The sequence below is a fragment of the Palaemon carinicauda genome, chromosome 17, assembly GCF_036898095.1.
Source record: "Palaemon carinicauda isolate YSFRI2023 chromosome 17, ASM3689809v2, whole genome shotgun sequence".
Taxonomy (NCBI): domain Eukaryota; kingdom Metazoa; phylum Arthropoda; class Malacostraca; order Decapoda; family Palaemonidae; genus Palaemon; species Palaemon carinicauda.
This window is the reverse complement of record NC_090741.1, coordinates 45,915,984-45,933,483: the sequence shown is the minus strand read 5'-3', so window position 1 is coordinate 45,933,483 and position 17,500 is coordinate 45,915,984.

Here is a 17,500-nt window from a genome sequence, read left to right as displayed (position 1 = left end):
ATATATATATATATATATATATATATATATATATATATATATATAAATGTGTGTATGTGTGTGTGTATCTTTCATGTCACGCTCAGGGGGATAGTGAGTTATCAAACCCTGGTGAGAAGGGGTACCCCGAGAGGAATATTCGGAAACTTCACTCCCACACAAATTGCCGAACCAGCGGGTTGTACTTATTCAAAGGGGAGTGTGTGTGTGTGTGTGTGTGTGTGTGTGTGTGTGTCTATCTAAATATTTAGACGTCTGTTTAACAAAGAAGCATTTGTGGTAAGTTTGCATTTCTGATCCACAGATTCAACTACCAGATTGGGAACAGAATTTCTAGAATAATGTGTAGTAATGAGTCTTATGAGTAAATGGGCAAGACTTTTAACCAACTGCATACTTGGCACCCCCTACAGGATGGTACAGTCTTGGACATTCCGAATTATTGTTATTGTTGTTGTTGTTGTTGTTGTTATTGTTGCTGTTGTTATTGTTCTTGTTGCTGTTAATTATTGTTAATTATTATCAATTATTATTAATTGTTTATTATTGTTAATTATTATAAATTTTTATCAATTGTTAATTATTGTTATTTATTATAAATTTCTATTAATTGTTAATTATAATAATTAACAATTAATAATAATAATAATAATAATAATAATAATAATAATAATAATTATTATTATTAAAATTATTATAATTATTATTATTATTATTATTTTCATCATCATTAATTGCTAAGTTACAACCCTAGTTGGAAAAACATGGTGGTATAAGCCCAGGGGTTCCAATGGGGAAAATAGCCCAGTGAGGAAAGGAAACAAGGGAAATAAAATATCTTAAAAACAGTAAAATTAAAATAAATATCTCCTATATAAACTATAAAAACTTTAACAAAGCAAAAGGAAGAGAAATAAGAATAGTGTGCCCGAGTGTACCCTCAAGCAAGAGAACTCTAATACAAGACAGTGGGAGACCATGGTGTAGAGGCTATGACACTACTCATGTCTAGAGAACAATGGTTTGATTTTGGAGTGTCCTTCTCCTAGAAGAGTTGCTTATCATAGCTAAAGATGCAAAGGATAGTCAAAACTATGAAAATATTTCAAGCAACATGCATAAAGAACTAACTGAACGACGGTTCCGGAGATTAATATCTAGATCAGGAATATTAAATCTAATATATCGGAAGTTTCTATCCAACATATAGTATCAAGATGAGAATCAGCAGCTGAAAACAATACAGGAGAACAATACACAAAACATGGTACAATGTAAGAATTAGAACATTTCCTTATGATATATTGATCACCAAAAATCTCTAAAAGACTTTCTCAATAGGCCTATTTTTTTGGCAATTGAAAGAAAAAACAGAGAAAATGTTTCTCAAAAGTAAATTTGAAATCATGAATTATAATTTGAATTTTAAATAAGGTGTATAAAATCAAGGAAACATTGTCAATGCCAAGATCTGTCTTTTACATACTTATAATTATACTCTGAGGTTTGTAAAAATTCAACTTCATTCTCCATGATTTCCACCATGCACTAACCTTATTTAAATCTCTATTAAGGGATTATGCAACCGCAGGTCTGCATTCAAGAGATACTGATGCAAAGAGAGTAGCATCATCTGCATATGCAACAAGCTTGTTTTCTCGGCAAAACCACATATACACGTATAGTATGAAATGTAATGGGCCAAGATCACAACCCTGAGGAACACAAGATAGCATGTTACTACAGTCACCATGGTCTCCATCAACAAAGAAAACACCAACTACTTCCCATTTGGCAGTTTGAAAACAAGAGCCTTACGATTAACACGGTCAAAGGTAGCTCTATAAGCAAAGCCAATCGTACGAGCTTCTTTACCCCCAATTAAGGGATTTTTGTATGGTACTGCAATTTGTCATTTGTAATACCAGCTCCAAGGCCTTTGTTAGAGCCAAACGCTAAATTAGGGAAGATATCATTACCTTCAGAATACTTTTTCAGACGTTTTGCCAAAAGAAGTTCAAAGACTTTAGATACTAATAACAACAACAACAACAACAACCATAATAATAATAATAATAATAATTTAAAGAGTGCATATATTTGCCAAAGCATGTCACAATAGCTTCACCATTACCGATAATTATGATAATTATCTTTCCATACGAATTATCAACAGCGTCATCGTTAGTGAAATAAGCATCGCTTTTATAAATATGAGAAAAGGTCAGTAGGTTCATGTATATAAATACTAATTACTGGCTCTAAACTTAATTCAATACTGACATATTCAACCGAGGACAACATTATTTAGTGGTGTGGGTGTGTGCACGAAGGGCATATTATTGTTTGCGGATAGAAAGGTCACTCACACCTACAAACATGTATGTATGTACGCATGTATGCACATGCATATATATATATATATATATATATATATATATATATATATATGTATATGTATGTATATGTGTGTATATATATATGTATATAAATGTATATGTATCTATATAAATATATATATATATATATATATATATATATGTATGTATATATATGTATGTATGTATATATATATATATATATATATATATATATATATATATGTATGTATATATATGTATGTATATATATATATATATATATATACTGAATATATATATATACATATATATATATATATATATATATATATATATATATATATATATATATATATATACAGGTATGTACAAATATACACGCATACACACAGACACACATATGTATATATATATATATATATATATATATATATATATATATATATATATATATATATACTGTATATGTACCAATAAGCCTCTTCTATCACAATAAGGTATGTATCGAATATGAGCTACCTTTTCAGTTTTCAACACACATTTTGGGATGAAGTAACTAGCCTTACCCCCTTCCCTGCCCTGACTGCTACTCACATCAGTTGGCTGACTTGAGTCAACAGAGATACGGAGGAATTAAAGGAGATCAGAATCCCTTGGAGAAAATGGCAACAAATGAGGTGAGGAAAAGTTGTGAGTAATAGTGAAAGAATTCCATAAATTTTATAGTTATTTGATGGAATAGAAAGCTGGTAGGAAAAGTTAAGATAAGTGTGAACATTTAGAGTAAATAAAATGAAAATATAAAGATGAAAAGGAACAAATAAATCCATTTCTATGCCTGGGAGTTAAGAATGGAGTGGGATAACTCCGGATGGGGCTTGAGGATTGTGTGGGATAACTCTCCTTTTTTACCCGGCACACTGCAGACACAACTTGAGGATCCCAGTAGTGTTTCTTTACGGTTCGTAATTTCCCTTTGCTTCGTTTAGTGACTTCTTGCTAGGCTGTCCACCTTCTCTAAACTCTTTAAGGAAAGTGAATTAGTCTCACATATAACAGGCCATTCATTTGCACGTTCAACCATGTACTTAAAGAGCATCGTTTAAATTTTACTGTAATATCTTTGCGGTAAACTTGTCAAAACATTCATCACATACACTCAGGTCTCACCAGTAGCACGTCAAACCCATCATAGATATATTTTCCAATACTATCTTATTCTTTTGATACTTTTGTTATGAGAATGAGGTTGGGTATAATTATTGTTGGCAATATATTGATGGTGATGGTATACCCTGTAGATTGTGTGGTGAAGCATACTCGCATACTCTACATCATTATATGTTAGAATGTGATAAACTTAGGGAATTTAGAAATGTTTCTATTAATAGTGTAACTGAGCAAGTTTGCTTTGTCTTAAATAATAATATCACAAAAAAAAATTGTTAACAAGTTTCCTAGATTTTACTGGAATAGATAAAGGAGTATTGTAATAAGTTTTGTTGGGGATGCATTAGCATGCTAATACATCCCATTTGATGTATCTATATGTCAATAAACTTTTTTGAATTTGAATTTGAAATTATTCTTAATAAACATAATATCAATCTATTCATTTTAAATAGGTTACTGAATCTCACCAGTAGCACGTCAACCCCATAATAGACACATTTTCCATTACTATTTTATTATAAACTAAACATAACATCAATCTATTCAGTCTAAATAAGTTTCTGAATCTCACTAGCAGCACAGCAAGTCTCCGATATACTCGCTGCCCAAGCACAATGCTTAAAACTTGCTGGTATCTAATCTTAAGTCACCAACATCACGTCTAGACCCTCTAATATATAATGCCAAGAAATTTTTACATATCGAATATATTAGATATTCACAAAGTTCTCTGTCTATCTATCTATCTATCTGTCTGTCTGTCTGTCTGTGTCTCTCTCCCATGCATCCAGGTTAAAAACTTCTTCATTGTCCCGGAAAACGAAACGGATTTGTTGTGCTTTTCAACACAATCAATGTATTATGATAATGTATTCATTAAAATCTCTCTCTCTCTCTCTCTCTCTCTCTCTCTCTCTCTCTCTCTCTCTCTCTCTCTCGTCTCAGTTCGAGCTTAATTTGGCATGTATATGCATCTGTAAGATACACACACATATATATATATACATATACATACATATATATATATAAATATATATATATATATATATATATATATATATATATATATATATATATATATATATATATATATATCCTGCATGCACACGCTATTATTACCATTATATTGATTTTTCTGATATTAAAGTTAATGGATAATTTTCCTTTATGATTATTTAGATAATGGCAATTCTCAAATCATCTAGTTGTATAAAAAAAACAGTCCAAAATGCATAAAAGCGAGAGCCATAGTAGCAGTAACGGCTATCTTTAGTAAATGATATCTTTATAACTTTGATAGTACTTGTAACAGTAACTGCCATCTTCAAAAGTTTAAAAGTTGAACTTTGATAATAGAGAAATTTCAGAAGTTCCTTGGGTTCCAAATTTATCCATTTTTAATTAAGAATTCTCTTCTAACCAGGATTTTTACGATTATGATCTCGAATTAAGAGAAAAAAAAACTTTAGAAAAAAATGGTTGGGTTGAAACCATTACTGGAAATATTATCATAATTAGACATCTTAATATTACTATATTTATTATCCTTCCTAGATTACCTTATATAAGTTTGCTTCCTGTTTAAAGTCATGATGCAAAAGATTAAATGTATCTTTCTGCTGTACTCTATAGTCATTTTTTTTCTTAATGAGGCGCCTTTGCACCGACTCGCAGCGGTGCCCTTTTAACTCGGAAACGTTTTATGCTATCTGATTGGTTAGAATCATCTTGCCCAACCAATCAGCGATCAGGAAACTTTTTCGAGCGAAAAGGGCACCCCTGCGAGTCGGTGTAAATCTGCCTCACTAAAAAGAATTGACTATAGTACATCTATTTTGTAAATAAACTAGCTATTATTGTCATAATCTTTTATCACTAGCTAAGTACAATACTAGTGGGAAAAGCAGGGTGCTATAAACCCTAGGTCTGCAACAAGGAAAACAGCCCAGTGAGGAGAGGAAATTAGGGAACGGATAGAAAAGTGCACCTGGGTGTACCCTCAAGCAAGAAAACTCTAACTCAAGACAGTGGAAGACCATGGTATAGAGGCTATGGCACTACCCAAGACTAGAGAACAATGGTTTATGGAGTGTCTTTCACCTAAAGAGATGCTTACCATAGCTCAAAAGTCTCACAGTACTTCATGATCATAGTTATTGTTATTATTATGATTATTATCAGTAATCTAATAATCAACTAATTCAAATAATCGTTTTTATTCAAAATTGTTCTCATAGTTTAGTGGTAACGATTGAAAATTGCAATCTGCAGGTGAAGAGTTCGTACTACGCTCACGGCTCGATAATTTCCACTTGTGAACGCGACTGTACCGTCCTTGTGAGCTGAGAGGGTGGAGTTTTGAGTCATGAGCAGCCATTTTCTGGTTTTACCTGGTTCTAGAGTGGGTGGAGAGGGGCCTTGGCTGCTGGCTATATAATCATATGTTAGATCTTTAGGATATTGCTGCTGCCTTTCATGAAAAAAATCTTTGAATCTTTGAACTTTTAAATCTCTAAACTTTTGAGCTTTTCAGTATTTGAACCGTTAAAATTTTGAACCTTAAAACCTTTAAACATTTGAAATTTTGAACTTTTAACCCTTTGAATATTTGATCCATTAAATCTTTGAAGCTTTGAACAGTTGAACAGTTAAACCTTTAAACCACAAAACATTTTAAATTTTAAATGTGATCAACTTGAAGTAAAAAAAAAAAAAAAAAGAAAAAAAAATTGGGGTAGAAGTAAAGAAATTCTTAAACAGAATTTTGAATTCGAAACAGTCTTAGATAAAAAAAAATTCCATTAATTTTCTAATCCAGTCAACAAAAGTGTATTAAGACCTCTGAAGTAAGTCAGTATTTATGTGAATTATCATAATTATCTAACACCTTTAAATAATTATAATACGCCAATCTTTGTACTTTTAATTATGTTCTCTGAAGCCGGATCCTCTCAAGAAAAACTATGCGTACATAGTATACATGAATAGCATACTTATGCTATAAACTGCATTATCATGGCTATGAAATATAGCGCTAATCAATAATGATGGATATGAATGGTCTGTGCCTCCCTGCATAGTTTACTTTTGCTACTGCTGCTATTACGATGGCAGTCTTTTAAAGTGTTCGATTAAGGCATGGCTTTGGCTTCGACCTTATTATAATTATTTTCAATGAGCAAAAATCCTTTATTGCAAAGAGTACTATTACGATGGCAGTCTTTTAAAGTGTTCGATTAAGGCCTGGCTTTGGCCTCGACCTTATTATAATTATTTTCAATGAGCAAAAATCCTTTATTTCAAAGATTACAATTACAAAGGTCGTCTTTTAAAGTGTTCGTTTAAGGCCTGACTTTGGCCTCGACCTCATTATATTAATTTTCACTGGGTAAAAATCTATTAATGTGAAGAGTACCATTATGAAGATCGTCTTTTAAGGTGTTCGATGAAGGCCTGGCTTTGGCATCGACCTAACTATATACATTTTCACTGGGTAAAAATCCTTTATTGCAAAGATTACCATTACAAAGGTCGTCTTTTAAAGTGTTCGATTAAGGCCTGGCTTTGGCCTCGACCTCATTATATTAATTTTCACTGGACAAAAATCCTTTATTGCAAAGAGTACTATTACGATGGCAGTCTTTTAAAGTGTTCGATGAAGGCCTGGCTTTGCCCTCGACCTCATTATATTAATTTTCACTGGGTAAAAATCCTTTATTTCAAAGATTACCATTACAAAGGTCGTCTTTTAAAGTGTTCAATGAAGGCCTGGCTATGGCATCAACCTCATTATATTTATTTTCACTGGGCAAAAATCCTTTAATCCAAAATGTACCATTACGAACAAATTAAGTTTAAGGCTGAAGCTTACTTACCAGGCACGACTTAATCCATTTGCCTTTTCACAATAGACAAATTCCTTCACGGTCAGGAATCAAAGTCAAGGATTTGATTTTAAAAGTAAATTCCAAAGGAGATCCGCAGAACTCATTCCAATGCCACCGCCCTCCCACGCATCAGCGATGACGTCAGAGGCAACCGTGGAACTGTGGGCCAATCAGCAGTCGAGGCAAGGCACACCTGATCTGCGATTGGCCATCGCTCAGCCGGTGACCATTGCATTGTAACATAATTCTCTATCTGCATATGAGTAGTTAATTCTTTTCTACGTCTTATTTGTTCTCTATACAAAGGGTTAGTGGAATGAATAAACTACAGTAAATAGGAGGAATTAATATCGTTCTTGTTATTTTGTTGTTTTACCCCCAAAGAAAGTATATGTCCCATGACATGAATTACGAGAAGGATTCAATATGAAAATAAAAATTTCCAAAATTTCGTAGTTTCCAGATAAAGTGTAATTCAGAAAAATTAATTTCACTAACAACGCCTTTAAAATAAGAGTATTATTATTATTATCATTATTATTACTTGCTAAGCTAAGAATATGAATTTTTTGGGTCATTAACACAATTGTATTTTATACATCCATATATCAAGCGACAAATTGAATTTAGGATTGTATTAAACATTGGTAGAATCCACTATTGGTATTGTTTCGACTCAGTGGCATAGGTTCGAATCCTGGCCAGGGGATTGACACTTACATGTGACAAAACTGTAACAAATTGTAATTTGTCATAAAATTAACATTCATAGCAGAGTTAGGTTATTTCTCGAGTCATAGTACAAGTGTCTACATTTAGCAAGAACATAATTATATAAATATAGAAATATATATATATATATATATATATATATATATATATATACTGTATATATATACTATATATATATACTGTATATATATATATATATATATATATAAATATATATATAGATATATATATACGTATACACACACACACACACACACACACACACATATATATATATATATATTTATATATATACAGTATATATAAATTATATATATATTTATATATATTTACATATATATATATATATATATATGAGCTGAAATAGAATTAGATCACTGTATATAGCCTGGTTGTTTCAGTCTACCGGCTACTTTTGTTCCAATTCAGACGCATAGGTTCGGATCCTGGACCGAGTAGGAACACTTTAGAAGAAGATTCCGTTTGGCATTTATTCTTAAGGTAGAAATAACACGAGATTAAAAGCTATTTGTGACTCAATAAATGAAAGTATGAAGCTTCCGCACGTTAGTAATCAAACTATCACATCGCATATCATATGTAGTAGATAAAAAACCATATTATTATTATTATTATTATTATTATTATTATTACTTGCTAAGCTACAACCCAAGTTGGAAAAGCACGATACTATAAGCCCGGGGGCCCCAACAGGGAAAATAGCCCAGTGAGGAAAGGAAAAATAAGATATTCCAAGAAAAGCAACAACACCAAAACAAATATTTCCTATATAAACTATAAAAACTTTAACAAAACAAGTGGAAGAGAAACAAGACAGAATAGTGTGCCCGAGTGTACCCTCAAGCAAAAGAACTCTGACCCAAGACAGTGGAAGACCATGGTACAGAGGCTATGACACTACCCAAGACTAGAGAACAATGGTTTGATTTTGGAGTGTCCTTCTCCTAGAAGAGCTGTTTACCATAGCTAAAGAGTCTCTTCTACCCTTACTAAGAGGAAAGTGACCACTGAACAATTACAGTGCAGTAGTTAACACCTTGAATGAAGAAGAATTGTTTTGTAATCTCAGTGTTGTCAGGTGTATGAGGACAGCGGAGAATAAGTAAAGAATAGGCTAGACTATTCGGTGTATGTGTAGGCAAAGGGAAAGTGAACCGTAACCAGAGAGAGGGATCCAATGAAGTACTGCCTGGTCAGTCAAAGGACCCCATAACTCTCTAGCGGTAGTATCTCAACGGGTGACTGGTGCGTTGGCCAACCTACTCGCTCTCTCTCTCTCTCTCTCTCTCTCTCTCTCTATATATATATATATATATATATATATATATATATATATATATATATATATATATATATATATATATACCTTAAGGTGGTGAAGGGGTTAGTGTATCGCCATGATCAGCAAAGCTGTAGCCTACGAGGACAGAGAAGAATAAGTAAAGAATAGTCCAGACTATTCGCTGTGTGTGTGTGTGTGTGTGTGTGAACAGTAACTCAGTGATTCCGTATAGTTTCGTTCAAATGTGGAGAGAAAATGAACTTGCGACGAAATAAAACATAAAAAAAAAAAAACGGAAGAAAAAGACAAAAACTCGAAAGGCGAGTAACTAAATGTCAGGGAGACTACGTGATCTGTGACATTCGCTTCTCATGTCATTCCGATGGATAGAGAGAACATTGCCTTGTTGGTTTAAACACTATTTTGCTATTCTGGTGTAATGGGGGAGAAGGAATAGGGATATGCTCTCTCTCTCTGTCTCTGTCTCTCTCTCTCTCTCTCTAAGACGTGTGAGGTTCTACTGCTTACCTTTCTCTTTCCATTTCTAAAATGCAGTCTCTCTCTCTCTCTCTCTCTCTCTCTCTCTCTCTCTCTCTCTCTCCTCTCCTCTCTCTCTCTCAAAGACGTGTGAGGTTCAACTGCTTATCTTTCTCTTTCCATTTCTAAAATGCAGTGTCTCTCTCTCTCTCTCTCTCTCTCTCTCTCTCTCTCTCTCTCTCTCTCTCTCTCTCTCAAAGACGTGTGAGGTTCAACTGCTTATCTTTCTCTTTCCATTTATAAAATGCAGTCTCTCTCTCTCTCTCTCTAAAACGAATGAAGTTCAACAACCTCTCTCTCTTCTCCCTCCTGAAATGCAGTCTCTCTCTCTCTCTCTCTCTCTCTCTCTCTCTCTCTCTCTCTAAAACGAATGAAGTTCAACTACCTCTCTCTTCTCCTTTCTGAAATGCACTCTCTCTCTCTCTCTCTCTAAAACGAATGAAGTTCAACTACCTCTCTCTTCTCCTTTCTGAAATGCAGTCTCTCTCTCTCTCTAAAACGAATGAAGTTCAACTACCTCTTTCTCTTCTCCTTTCTGAAACACAGTCTCTCTCTCTCTCTCTCTCTCTCTCTCTCTCTCTCTCTCTCTCTCACAGACGTGTGAGGTTCAACTGCTTACCTTTCTCTTTCCATTTCTAAAATGCAGTCTCTCTCTCTCTCTCTCTCTCTCTCTCTCTCTCTCTCTCTCTCCTCCTCTAAAACGAATGAAGTTCAACTACCTCTTTCTCTTCTCCTTTCTGAAATGCAGTCTCTCTCTCTCTCTCTCTCTCTCTCTCTCTCTCTCTCTCTCTCTCTCTCTCTCTCTCTCAATTATACAATCTTCCAAACATTCATTTCATATTTCTTTGCAATATAATTTGATCGCTTTGCTCATCCTCCCTCTTCTCTCAGCAGTATAATTCTCTCTCTCTCTCTCTCTCTCTCTCTCTCTCTCTCTCTCTCTCTCTCTCTCTCTCTAATTAAGCAGCAGATACTCCCAGTGTCTCATTTAATCGGTACTTTCAGGATTCGTCGAGAGTTCCACACAATAGGATTAGTTCAAGCAACGATGTCCTCGAATCATTTTGCAATTATCCAACGCGATAAATATTAATTGTTTCTTCCTCTTATTCTCTTCATTCGTGTACATGTAAACGAGGTGGGAATATAAGAGCAATCTTATTCATTTAATTTTTATTGTCTCCCTCTTTCTTCTTGTTAAAGTAGGTGAGCTAAGGCACCATCCACCCGTTGAGATGCTACCGCTAGAGTGTTACTGGGTCCTTTGACTGGCCAGACAATACTTCATTGGATCCCTCTATCTGGTTACGGTTCATTTCATCTTTGCCGACACATTCACAGAACAGTCTGCCTATTCTTTACACATTCTCCTCATACACTTGACAACACTGAAATTACCAAACAATTCTTCTCTAAAGAGGTTAACTACTGCACTGTAATTACTCAGTGGCCACTTTCCTCTTGGTAAGGGTAGAAGAGACTCTTTAGCTATGGTAAGCAGATCTTCTAGGAGAAGGACACTCCAAAATCAAACCATTGTTCTCTAGTCTTGGGTAGTGCCATAGTCTTCCACTGTCTTGGATTAGATATCTCTTGCTTGATGGTACACTCGGGCACACTATTCTATCTTGTTTCCCTTCCTCTTGGTATTTTGAAGTTTTTATAGCTTATATATGAAAGATTTATTTCAATGTTATTATTGTTCTTAAACTTCTCTTGTAGTTTTTCCTTATTTCCTTTCCTCACTGAGCTATTTTCCCTGTTGAAACCCTTGGGCTTATAGCATCCTGCTTTTCCAACCAGGGTTGTAGCATAGCAAGTAATAATAATAATAATAATAATAGTAATAATAATAATAATAATAATAATAATAGCCCAAGATTATAATTTCCGTTTCTCAAAGGTATTTTCTTTTTCCTTTACAAATTACCTTGAATAACGTCAAAGTGACTTAAGACTAAAGGAGAAAGAAGGAAGTAATACAAAAAGGGGATAGAAGAGGAATACAGTTACTTCACTGAATACCTTATCACGTTAACACAGTGATTAAATCGTTGACCAAATCAACAAAAGCAGTTTTTACATTGGAGCTGTACAGGGGTCGTGGAAAAAGTACCAGATGTATATCTTGGTCATTGTGGAGAGAGAGAGAGAGAGAGAGAGAGAGAGAGAGAGAGAGAAAACTTACCTAGATGGGAAGACAAGAGAATGAACCAAGAAAGTTAGAAAGCATATATATTATATATATATAGAGAGAGAGAGAGAGAGAGAGAGAGAGAGAGGATCACGGATATATCTTACTGATTACCTGTTGCTTATTTCTCTCCCTCCCCACTCAGCATCTGCTGTGTGATGCTCACAGCATCAGTTAGGAGACTCCGAACCCTCTCCTTGTCTCCGTTATCCCAATCAGCGAATCCCAGCTCCGCTCTATATATACTCCATCGAGGCATCTGGCTGATGGGGAAAAAATAAAAGGTCGGCGCCATTTTACAGGGATCTCTTTGCTTCGAGGCGACTCCGGCTCTGGAGGCTTTCGAGGCCTTTTTGGAAAACTTTCAGTGTCCATTTCAATTTAGAAAACAAAACGATTTTTTTGAAAGGCTTTTGGCTGGGGTGGGGGTAGGGGGTTGTGGAATGTCATGCGTGCAGAGGGGGAGATGAGGGTATATAGATAAGTTGTAGCTTATGCTATGGTTGCATGTGCAATATTCTCTCTCTCTCTCTCTCTCTCTCTCTCTCTCTATATATATATATATATATGCTTTCTAACTTTCTTGGTCAATCTCCTACTTTCCCATCTGAGCAAAATAATCTCTCTCTCTCTCTCTCTCTCTCTCTCTCTCTCTCTGTGTGCTTTCCAACTTTCTTAGTCAATCTCCTACTTTCCCATCTGAGCAAAATAATCTCTCTCTCTCTCTTACAGTGTTTTTATTATTCATTGCCCATGTAGATTCATAAGAAACAAAACAAAAAAGACAATAACTTGGTAGGTGATGAAGAAAGAATAAAACATTCCATACAATTAATATGATAATTAGCATCTCTCGTTCGTCGTAATATCATTTAATAATTCATAAATTTGTTAATCATAAGTCATAAGTAATAACAGTTCTTAAAAGTAATAACACTTTTAACTAAATCATCCAACACGGTTTAGAAAATCCCTCCCGCGCCCACGTCTCCCGGTCTTTACGAGCCCAGGTAAAAAAAAAGGATTGCTACACGCCCTTTTGCATAAACACCTTCACTACGTTGCAGGAAATTTGTATAGCGGTATCCCACCTTGTTTTCAGTTTCATAAAACAGACGTTTCACTCCGTCATTTCGCGAAATGGCTGTGAAATGGCTGTAATCTTCAGCCATTACGATTCCCGAATGGGGCTGTATTTTCCAGAGTGTTTTAAGGTCTTCTTCTAGTAGGTTCGGTAAAGGAGGTCGAAGCTGTTTTGGGTTTTGGTTTGAGTTTTAATCTTAGATCGTTTCACTTTTTTTTTTTTTTTTTTTTTTTGCTAAAGGGGATTTCATCTCCTAAATAAGCTCTAGACGTTCGTCTTGAAGGTGGAAGATTTCAATTGCATCAATTATACCAATTATATCAGTGGCCACTTTCCACTTGTTAAGGGTAGAAAAGACTCTTTAGCTATGGTAAGTAGCTCTTCTACGAGAAGGACACTCTAAAATCAAACCATTGTTCTCTAGTCTTGGGTAGTGCCATAGCCTATGTACCATGGCCTTCCACCGTCTGGGTTAGAGTTCTCCTGCTTGAGGTTATACTCTGGCACACTTTTCTATTTTATTTCTCTTCCTCTTGTTTTGTTAAAGTTTTACTAGTTTATATAGGAACATTTATTTTAATGTTACTCTTCTTAAAATACTTCATTTTTCCTTGAATCCTTTCCTCACTGAGTTATTTTTCCTCTTGGAGCCCCTGGCCTTATAGCAACCTGCTTTTCCAACTAGGGTTGTAGCTTGGCAATTGATAATAATAATAATCATAATAATAATAATAACAAAGTCATAAGGCGTTACAAATGTTTTGGATCTCTCAAAGACTCTTAGTCCATCCGTGGAGACTCCATTTGCTCTTTGGTAGAGCGATTTAGTTTAAGCATCTAGAGAATTCTTATGATCTTGTCTAACTTATTCTTAAACTCGTCTACCGTGTTACTGTTTACTACATCTGCTGGAAGTCTGTTTCACGTATTTGCTGTTTCGATTGTAAAAAAAATTACCACAATGAATGGTGTTGTATCTATTCAATTCCGGTTTGTTTCCGTTACATCCGGACTGATTTGTGCTAAGGGTGAATAGATTGTTGTAATCTACATTTGTTATTCCTTCAAGAATTTTGAATGCCTCTGTTAACTGTCTCCTTAGTCGTCGAGTTTGTAGATCAAAAAGTTCAAACGTTCCATCCTCCGTCTATAACCAAATTGCCTTAGTGTAGGAGAGGCAAGGGACAGTATACTGGCCTATCGAGCAGGACAACGCCCTAGAGACTGACTATATATACATATGATCAACACCCAAACCCTCTCTCCACCCAAGCTAGGACCAAGGAGTGCCAGCCAATGGCTGCTGATGACTGCAGATAGACCTATATGCTTCCCCAAACCCCAATCCTTAGCTCACAAGGATGGTGAGGTTGCAGCGACCAAAGAAACTAACAAATTTGAGCGGAACTCGAACCCCAGTCAGGCGTTCACCAGTCAGGGGACGTTATCACATCGGCCGCAGAAGAAACCGTTACTTTCAAATTGACTATTATATAGAGAAAAACTTTATCTATATTTTCATTAATCCAGGAGACATTATAATCCTGTTTGCAACTCTATGCCCAGCACCAAATTCCTTAAAAACATCGCGATCAATATTCGTACTGATAAAAATGAATGTTGAAAAATAATTACCATATATCTTTAAAAGCTAAACGCGATTTCCACACTTCACCTATATGAATGAACATTGGCTCTTCTTGTTATAAGTATACTCCGTCTTTGTTGCTTCATTTACAGAGATCATAAGTATCCATGTCTTGTAGGTGTTCTCTCTCTCTCTCTCTCTCTCTCTCTCTCTCTCTCTCCAACGATCTTTCAGAATCAGTTTTTTTATATTCATGATTGTCATATTGATATAAGAGATCGTGGAGTGGACGTCATTATTACAATTAAAGGAACACATTAATGCTATATATATATATATATATATATATATATATATACTGTATGTATATATATATATATATATATATATATATATATATGTAAATATATATATATATATATATATATATATATATATATATATATCATATATAATATATATATTATACTTAATACATTCTTTTAACCTCTATTGAACTAAGGAACAGCTTTACTCACATACACACTTTTACTGAAGAAATGCTGATAAGGTTCATTTTATAACTGATTTACACTCTGTTAACGCCCTTATTAACAACACAAATTCGCAGGTGGATGACGCAACACAGTCAGGCGTTGGCGAAGACACAGAAATATGACCATTTTACTTTTCATTATTCGATTTATCGATGTTGGTTACGCTGATTATAAGAACATCAAATTACACCATAGTCATACACCTTCTGGCATATAACTAATACTCTTTATATGGTTTGAATCTGTAATGAATAATGATATTCTCCATTCAAGGAAATTTCATTTCGCAGCGCTGTCCCAAACTCGTCCCACCATTCTTAACTATGCTAATGATTGTTATCTTCGTCACTTGTACAGGAAAATGACTTCCCATTCATGTATTCTGATGAAGATAGGAAATACTAAACACTTTCATTGGTAAACTCTGGTTGCTTCCGATATCATATGAAAAATTCATATAATTTTCTGCTAAAAAAGTACATTCCTAATAAGGAAACGATCGTTGGACAATTTACCTACTACCAATTCTCTAGCCTCTACCTTCCTACCACACTTTTTTGACACACGTGGTCTTCAAAGAATTGACCATATTAGTTTGGACAAGGTGCCTCTGATGCCATCTATTGGCGGTAAAGTAAAACTCATTACGGTGTAAGGGAGGGAGCTAGAGAAGTCAGCGTTATTATGCCTTTCGAAATGTAACAATATTGTTATTCTCCGTAGTTTTTACTAACAATACATGTCATACCATGAAACGTATTAATTATATTTTGATTTCATAAGAACGTAATTGAAAATTCTATCAGATAACTGTAATTACACGATTATCTTACCAATTTCCGTGAATGTGGCATATCTGGCGACAGCCCTAACCCCCAAATGTAATTGAACTAACGATTGTTTGCTGAGGAAATATTTCTGTGAGGTTTATTGAGAAATGTGTAATTTTCTGAGAATTAAGTTGTGGCTAGACAACATGGAACTTCAAGTTCACGTGCGTTTGCTTTATAGCAATTTTGTGCCTAAATGGAAACAGAAATGCAGGAATGAAAATTATAATGAGTGGATGGTGGGGATAATTAGCAATTTAGTACTCTCTGCTAGAGCCATCTATTGGCCATGAAATAAAATAATGTGTAGGGCTCTTTAATCCTTGCATTCTGGAACCTTACATGACGTCATTTTAGTTTAAAATAGCTAAAAGTAGCCTACTTAATTTGAACTTAATATGATTTATACCTCCTTAGATGTCAGGATGCCTGAAAACTTTAAATCAATCAATCAATCAATGATTTATACCTGCCATACATATTTCTAATTGAGTCTGAATATACCACCCTTTTCCAACTGTAATGTAATTATTTATATATAATTAAAATAATTCCTTAAACTCTCATGGAAATGGTTGTTAACGAAAAACTTTTATTTGAGATTTGCTTTTGAATGATTATTCTTACGAAGAATGAATATTAAATTTATGTAATTCAATCTTGAAATCTTTTCTGAGTTACTTAATTGATGCATTTCATTATCTTTTAATCTTATTTGAAGTAAGAAATTGAAAAGTAAATTTTCGGCAAAAAAAGGGGGCGTGGCTATAGCCCCCCAGCACTACTACTCCTAAAGGGTCCCATACACGTTCAAAAAAGTGTCAAAATTTTTGCATAAAAATTTGGATATCAAAATTTTGATGCAAAATTTGAGTGTGTCCTAAAATTTTGCTTCATATCTTTTTTTTTTTTTTTTGACATCAAAACGTCCTACACACACTCAAATTTTGCATCAAAATTATGATATCAAAATTTGGATGCAAAATTTTGACGCTTTTTTTTTTTTTAACGTGTATGGGCCCCAAAGCCCCTGGTTGGAACTATAGTCAATTTCTTTTAGCGATGCAGATTTGCACCGACTCGCAGCTGTGCCCTTTTAGCTCGGAAAAGTTTCCTGATCGCTGATTGGTTGGACAAGATAATTCTAATCAATCAGCGATCAGGAAACTTTTCCGAGCTAAAAGGGCACCGCTGCGAGTCGGTGCAAATCTGCCTCGATAAAAGAAATAGACTATAGTTTGGTGGCCCTAGCTTGTACTGTTTCCAGTCTAGAGAG